Genomic DNA, 9,055 nt, shown 5'->3' on the forward strand with positions numbered 1-9,055 from the left:
CCGTAAACAGCTCAAAAAGAGGCAAATTATTTTCAAAATTTTATCTGTATATATAAAATGCTAATATGAACATTCAGTCAAAATTTCATGTAACTACGGTCATTTTTTTTAAAGTTACACCAAAAACCAAATTCAATTTTATGAAAAATCGATTTTGCGTAAAAATTCCCGTTTTTCCTTAATTTTTCTTTTGTTTTTCCCGGTGCTTTTGAAAACTACTGAGAAATTTAAATTTTGACCTTTCCAATGCACCAATGATATTCACTTTCTGATCGAACAAGATACTGAAGTTGAAAATCGTAGCATTATTTCGACTACTTATCGTGTACACAGACACAAAAAAAAAAATAAAAAAAAAAACACATATCATTGTAAAATCAATACATTCATCGTTCCACTCAGAATCTAAAATGATAAGCGACAAATTGTTATAATTTATAATTGCTAATAATTAGCAATTATATCTGGTAAATTATAGTGTATATTATAATATTAGTGCCTGACATATTATGAGCTCAATTATACCTACATATATATATTATTAGCATCAACCACAAGGTTATTAGCTTACAGTAGATTATTTATACATTTCGATTTTTTTTTAAATATGATATTTGTTTATTGTCATCTGAATAATATGGACCAATTATTTCGTAGATTAATTATTTTTTGGCATCTGGAATTCGTTTCATTAGGTATCCTTGTGAGTCCTCGTGTGACCAATTCTAAGTCTATTTAATGTAACTTTTCCCCTATGGTTTAAACCAGGGGTCTCCAACCTTTTTTTCACGGCGGGCCAAATTTGAGATACGCTTTAGCATCGAGGCCCAATATTTTTAAAGGAATAGATCGGTTGGGAAATTGAAGAATAGAACAGATAAGATTTATTTAGAAAAATGAATGATTGTTTGTATACTTTTTTTAATTATTTACAACGAGTAGTTTTTCTATTTTTAGTTAGTGTTAGTACTTAGTATATAGTTATAATTGTATAAATTACTATTATAAGCTATTAAAAACACCCAAAGAAAATAATAATAAATTAATTTTATTCAATTAATTCAATAAATTAAAAACAATGAAAATAATATAATAAATATATTATTTTCAAAACATTAATTAGCTTGGCGGGTCAGTGAAAAAATCTTGGCGCGCCGTAGGTTGGAAGGTTGGAGACTCCTGGTTTAAACTAAAGAGGTTTGGCTAGAGTTCATATTTAATATAATATATCTTATGTCTGTAGGTATAAGCAGGGATGTATTGATAAATAATGTCTTGAGTATACGCCATATTTTTTAATTGTATCTCAAAAAAAATTTTCTCACTACGCTCGATACTTAGTCAATATCTATACCAAAAATTTATATAGAAATAAAACATACTTATCGCTTTTCTTACTTAATTTTCAGTATCAATCAACAATTTAAAAAAATATAAAACTCATAAATTATATTGTTAACATTTTTATTGTTCAAATATCATGTTACAAAATATTCCAAATCCTTTGAGTTTCAATATTTCTTTGAATTTTTTTGCATCTCGTATCGTCCGCCGATCTATGACGCACTAGCCATGACTTTATATAGATTTCCGGTTTCCAAAGATATAATGGAGGTCCATTTATTTTAATAAACATCAATTGGGAAATATGTTCAACAGTTAATCTTGTTCGAAGATCATTACAAATAATATTTAAAAGGCTAAAGCCCCTTTCACACTCGGCTGTTGAACACGGAAATGTTTGAACACAATTATGCATTTCTAAGATCAATGTTGTTCCGGCAGGAAATAAATTTGAGTGGACTGTATTTTTGTACTTTTTGATATATTAAATGTAGAATAAATATTATAATTTATTAATAAAGGTACTGTGACATTAACCAAAATATAATAATTTATGTTAGGTTTGAATCGTAATAATAATGTGCATGAAGTCCATCTGTGCAATTCTGCCCTGGGTGGGTCTTGCTGCAGAGAACTCAATATCAAGATCACTGCAAATATTCTTTATCTCATTTTTGTTTTTTGGGGAATTATTGTATAATACATATAGTGAATCCATAAACTTTTTGAAATGATTAGTTGCATTTATATCCTTCGTTGTAGCATTGACAGCGATTTCTAAATGATGATTTAGGCAATGCCAGTTAAAAATTAAAGGGTATTTATTTTAAAGTAATTTTGCCACTCCAGCTTTTTTACCAACGAGTACACTGCATACCGTATACGACCTAATAAGTAATATTCAATCGTAAAATATTATTTTTAATTTTAAACCACAGAATTTAAAAATCCAATTTAAAATGTTTAAAAACAATTAATTAAATAGTATACCGTTTTCCATTTGTCGCCATTCACCGTATACTCAACATTTACCCACCGTATATCTATAAAATGAATATTTTTTCACGTATTGCATTTATTTATAAATATTGTTATGACTTATGAGTATACGCCGTATACTCCCGTATACGCTCCAATACACCTGGGTATACGAATACATTGAATAAACAAAAATTTTCTCACTCAATCCTCATAGTTGTGTTTTATATAATACTACTGATTTGTCCGTAGTAGATACTAGATACTGTAGTAGATTTAGGTATAGAATAATAATAAATAAACCTATCTATAATACATTTAACTTTCATTAATTCAATAATAATATTTGAGAAAAAAATAATGTTTCCGCCCAGGATCGAACTGGGGACCTTCTGCGTGTTAGGCAGATGTGATAACCGCTACACCACGGAAACAGTCAAAATTATCTGAAGGATTCATTATACCTAATTATTCGTCTTAAAATAAAAATAATTGACGACAAACCAAGTTATATATTATTACCTATGAGGCTATGAGCCTATGAACAAGAAAATAAATATTTCCCAAAGGAGAGGGCAGCTTTTACGTAATGGAAACAATGATATTATTGTCAGTGATAGATATAATATTTCAAATTGTTTGTTGTTTCAGATAGTCCGTGTTATAATTAATAAATTATTAAACTATAAATAATATGAGTATTGTGTGTAAACAGAGTAAATTAGGTTTACAATATTATTATGAGTCAATTGTCAATTTATAAGTTACTTATTAATATACCGTTATTATATTTTCGTGTTTCTAACGGTATATTCAAGTACCTATTTATTTTGTATCAATTGAAGAATTCAAAGAATTTATAATTGATATTTTTATTTATTAATCCTTGTACATAACATAGCAGTAATTTTTTTGTACTTCGTTTCTAACGACAACATTGAACTATTTTACGATTTTTTTTTTTTTGAGAACTTGTTCCTAATGCACCTCTGTCCCAACGGTTCCCTTAACCCCTTTCTCAGGGCATGCACATTGTATTTCAATGTTCTAGTTTTCCAGTGAGGAATTTGATTACCACCAATTCTGTAAAGAATACTTTTAAAAAGTACTTGAGTAAATACTCAAATACATTTTATTTTTAGTATTTAAGATACTACTCAAATACTTTATTGTAAAGTATTTCAAATACTACTCAAATACTTTGAAAAATTATTTGGAATACTTTTCAAATACTTTTGGTTTTTAAAGTGGGTTTCTAATTATCGTAATATAAACACATAAGTAGTAGGTAATCTAATAGTTATCTAAAAGTTTTAAAGGGAATATTGTTATTCAATATTCAATAACTTTTTTTACAAATCTTGTTTTCACAAACCTTTGGGCTTCGGCTAACACAGGAATACAGAATATTAAATAAAACTATTATTCCATTATTGTAGTTGACAATAATATTTTTCCAACCAATTATTTCGAATAAAAATAAAATGTTCGAAATAAAAAACGAAAGTACCTATTCAATACCAAAAAAGGTGGGTAAGTGGATGTCGCTCTGCTGTACAGTAGGTTACAAGTGGGTCACTGTATAATGAATATTATTAAATTTTAATTCAATGATACAATATCACTGTATAAGAAAAACGATTCTGAGCGGAGACGGTTTGTCAGTCTAGGTATTAGACATACCTATTATAAGTATACTTATCTATAGTATTAAAAAAAAATTGACCTATAATAGGTATTAATAATAAATTCCAAATTAATCATATCACAATATCCATCAGGTAACGCGTTATACATTAACAACAAACCGTGGTACTATCATAGATATATAATAGTATAACTTTAGAAGTTTCAAGTATCCACAAATAAAAGCAGTTATACTGCCCCAAACCGTGATGACAGACACAAAATAAAAAAAATTAATAAAAAATAAAAAAATAAAAAAACACACATCATTGTAAAATCAATACATTCATCGTTCCACTCAGAATCTAAAAGTATTTAATACAAAAAAAAGTATTTGAATACTTTTACTCAAATACTTTTACTTAAATACTTTACAGGAGTGATTATACCACTCACTAATTACTAATTAGTAATTTATATTATTATATAATTTATTCATATTGAATGATAATATGTGATATTGTGATTATTAATAACTATATCTTACCGATTAATTTAGTATATTTTACCACATGTGTTTCTACACTTTTTCGACAGCCCTCCGCGATGGCATCAGCTTCAATGCTCGTTGCCCCTTCCTTCCAATTTAAAAAGTGAACGTCGCTGAAGCATCGTCATTTTAGATTCTGAGTGGAACGATGAATGTATTGATTTTACAATGATGTGTGTTTTTTTTTTTATTTTTTTTTGTGTCTGTCATCACCTTTTAGGACAGAAAAACTGCTTCGATTTTCTTCAACAGTAACTTTTATGATTGGAAAGTGAATCTAGTTGGTACTTTGGGGGGTCAAAAGTAAAAATTTCCCAGTAGTTTTCAAAAGCGACGTGAAAAACAAAAGAAAAATTAAGGAAAAACGGGAATTTTTACGCAAAATCGATTTTTAACAAAATCGATTTTGGTTTTTGGTGTAACTCTAAAACAAATGACCGTAGATATATGAAATTTTCACAGGTTGTTTATATTTGCATTTTCTATACACGGTAAAATTTTGAAAATATTTTGATTTATTTTGAGCTCTTTACGGACATTTTCATTATCCATGTCTGTGTAGTATTGTCCGTAGAAATATCAATAAAATTTTATTTGTTGGATAAAAAAGCTTGAAAATTTAATAGAAGGCTCCTAGTATATTGTTTCAAAGGCAGATGAAAAATATTAAAAATCGTTAGTCACAGTTTTTTTTTATAAGCATTTTAAGTTCAAAAAATGACAAAATATGGAAAAATCACGAAAATTTGCAAATTATTTCGAGTTAGAAATTCATAAAAATTTTTCTTTTTAAATCTAAGATATGAAAAATGTAATACAAGATTCCTTATAAGATTATCTACCTTTAACAAACAAAAAATATCTATAAGAAAGTCAAATTAAATTTTTATGATCGTTTGAAATTCAAATTTTTACAACATTGGATATTCACTCGATTTCTCATGTAGCGATTTCCTTATTTTGTTCTAATTCAAAAACGAATAACTGCAGATACATGAAATTTTTATTGAATGTTTATATAAGCATTTCCTATACACCATACAATTTTGAAAATATTTTGACTCTTTTTGAGCTGTTTACGGACATTTTCAGTTTTAAATTTTTTTAGTTTTTTTTTTCTATAAATATCAATAAAGTTTTATCTGTTGGGCCAAAAAGTGTATAAATTTAATACAAAGCTCCTGATATATTATATATACTTCTTTTTGACCATTGCCCATCAGCCACAACAGTTATACAAGGTAACCCATCGGCATTTATATTACTTACAAGCTTAGGAACATTTTGATTTATATAGGTAACTATTTATTTGAATAAAAATGAATAAATATTTAAAATATTTAAGTTTTAGAATCTACATATAGGTACCTAGTAGGTATTTTATATTTGGTCATTACTACTCATTAGATATATCAAATAAATACCTATACATTTAATATAAATATAATGTATTAAATATTTAAAATTTCGAAATTCAAGGCCTCTAACTTTAAAGGCTGGGCTACTGGATAAAATCATTTCCCCTCCCCCAAAACAAAAACCTAAATACGCCACTGAGTATCTAGATAGGTAGGTACTTATTTTCATATTAATTACTAACTCCATATTAGAGTAAACTAATGACATTATTTTAAATCGTCAAATATTTGGATGACAATTATTTCTTGTGATAAGAAACAAATTATTGTGACATGCAATAACAAGGTGCTTAAGTGCTTTATTAAGGTATGCACAGTGCATGGGATCAGTTAGTAAAGCTATATAAAGGTATTTCAATTATTACATTACCTCTGCAATACAAGTATTCATGTTAACATGAATAATTTTGAAATGTACATGTGTAATATCTTTGGAAATAAATTGGCCGTATAATATATTTTCAATTTTGAACAATATTATATTATTTTGTTGTCATGGAGATATTCGTTTGGATGTGTATTCATACGCCGATTACACATTTTGAATCAGTTTATATTTCGTGATTGATCAATTTCTCGAACTATATAAATTTTCTAATATAAATATACATAATAATGAATTTATTAGTATATCTTATCGTTTAATAATTTTTCATTTTTGAAACCTTGCGTAAGGTATAAAAACGTCAACTTCATAAAAAATAATCTTTCAAAACAATACGTAGGTATACCATTCTACAGAAAATCAAAATAATTGATTTGCTCACAATTATGTCGAACTTTTCCGAAAACATCGACACTGTCATAGAGTAGGTGTTGGAAGACCTTATCACGGCAGTGGTGTCAGATTCCAGTGAAAGCCAAATCGAGACGACTGTCCAGTCGGTGTTCCAGGACATTGTAGCCATAGAATTTGGCTACGGAGACCACCTACAAGATACCGACACCGAGAATGTGGACAAAGATAGACGAATGGTCGCATTTAAATCGTGATTTGTATTGCCAAAGATATATAGACGTCGTAGACCAGTGATTCTTAAATTATGGTCCGCGGTGGTTCTATCTAAAATTAAAATACTACATTTTTATGATAAATAATTTTAAATGTGTAGGTATGTTCGTACCTACTTGATATTTGATTTGTAATATAAAATAAGTATTAAAATATTAATTATGATAACATGATATATTTCGTAAAAAAAGGTAGTTAGGTATTCGAAAGAAAATTGGTAGGAGGTCCGCGATATTTAAAAGTTTTCCATTAGGAGTCCATCAAGGTTCACCAAAAATTTTAAGAACTGCTGTCGCGGTCGTAGACGATTTACTAAGTACCTACTTATCTATAATAATATCTGATAAATGATAATTCTTGTAAGATTTGATAAAGTATGGTAAAATGTTAGTGGCAAAATAATTTTTCAGTAGATATGTGGTTTTAGATTCTGAGCGGAGTGTAATATATTGATTTTACAATGATGTGTCGATGTGTGTTTTTTTTCTGTCTGTCAGCAAAATTTTGGTTAGTAAGCATGCTTCAATTTTGGAGATCAGCATCTTTTTTGATAGAAAAGTGAACTTATTTGGTACTTTTGGGAGGTCAAAATTGAAAATTCCAAGTAGTTTTAGAAAACTACGAAATTACGAAAAACCGCTAAAAATGGGATTTTCTAACGATTTGTTTATCACCATAGTAACGAAAAAAAATATATATAATAAGAGTATGGAACTATAGCGTATATGTATACATAGGTTAGTGCACTGATGACCGCTTAGAATCATTTTTCTTATAAAATGGTTTATCATTGATTCAAATATAACACATTTACACATCTATTACAACTACTGTACAGCAGAGCGGTGCCCACTTGTCCACCATTTATTTTTTGGTACATTCTACACTTAAACTGATCTTCTGATACAAAATACATATCAATAAAAGTACACCCAAATCCTCCTTCATGTATATTATTTTGTATTTATAAAGTACAACAACAATTCTTTTATCGGTTATTTCATTACATGTTTCACTGTAATTTTACATTTATTGTTTTCATAATTAATATTTTACATTTTGATATTAGGTAGGTCGAATGAGGTTGAGTGATTTAACTTATGTGTTTATAAAATCATCAGTTTATATGTCAATAGTAGACAAGTTATCAGAATTGTCTACTATTGACATTATTACTTAGTACTTGTGTTTATGGTAAAATTATGCCTAATAAGTAGGTAATAATATAAATTATTTTTCAATAATTGCAATAAATATTATTAAAACAATATTTAAATTTTAGTTGTATAAATAGGTATAGATAGGTACTTTGTGAAATTAGAAACCGGAGTTGAATGTTTTTCATAACTCATAAGGAATATCTACATGGTTTCCCTCTGCAAAATCTGTACAGTTTGGTAGGCCGTACGCTTACCTATTTATTTTAAAATTGTACAAAACTATTTTGTCTTAAAATACATAGAACTTTATTCTATTATCACCCCCCTCAAAAAACAAAACTGTGTGGCTATCGTTCTAAGTTTATAAATTATGTTAAAAGTTATAACATAATTATCTAACTGTTCTCTGTAAAAGATTACATAATATTAAATATATTATTATAAAGCTACCTATACCTATATGACGTGATATGAAAGATAAATAACAAATAACGCAATAACAAATCTACCATTACCAACCTAATATCTATTAAACAATTCATTCTTAATTCTTTTTCTAATAATCGGCAGACTGATGTTATATATACAGACTTTGAAAAGGCTTTTGATAGAATCAACCACGAACTTTTAATACATAAACTTAAATTAATAGGTTTCGCCGACCCTCTTTTATCATGGTTATATTCGTTCTTAACTAAAAGAACCCAATTTGTAAAATACAAAAATTTTATTTCCAATCCAATTTCAGTATTATCTGGAGTCCCACAAGGAGATCACCTTTCCCCGTTACTATTCAATTTATTCATTAATGATATTGTTTTCTCTATGAAATACTCAAATATTCTTCTATTAGCTGATGACGCAAACATTTTTAAATGTATAAGCAATACTGGTGATGCTGATTACTCCATATGATTTAACCAACTTCCAAAATTGGTGCATCTCAATGGTTTGTCCCTTAATATTA

The 9,055-nt window shown here is 27.8% G+C and overlaps 1 non-coding gene across 1 annotated transcript; it reads right to left on the reverse strand.

Moving 5' to 3' along the window:
• Nucleotides 1–2,683: 2,683 nt before the first annotated feature.
• On the reverse strand, nt 2,684–2,756 carry TRNAV-AAC. Its single transcript has one exon. It is a non-coding gene; the product is annotated as a tRNA-Val (tRNA).
• Between the last annotated feature and the right edge of the window lie 6,299 nt (nt 2,757–9,055).

This window comes from Acyrthosiphon pisum, chromosome A2 (assembly GCF_005508785.2).
Source record: "Acyrthosiphon pisum isolate AL4f chromosome A2, pea_aphid_22Mar2018_4r6ur, whole genome shotgun sequence".
NCBI lineage: Eukaryota > Metazoa > Arthropoda > Insecta > Hemiptera > Aphididae > Acyrthosiphon > Acyrthosiphon pisum.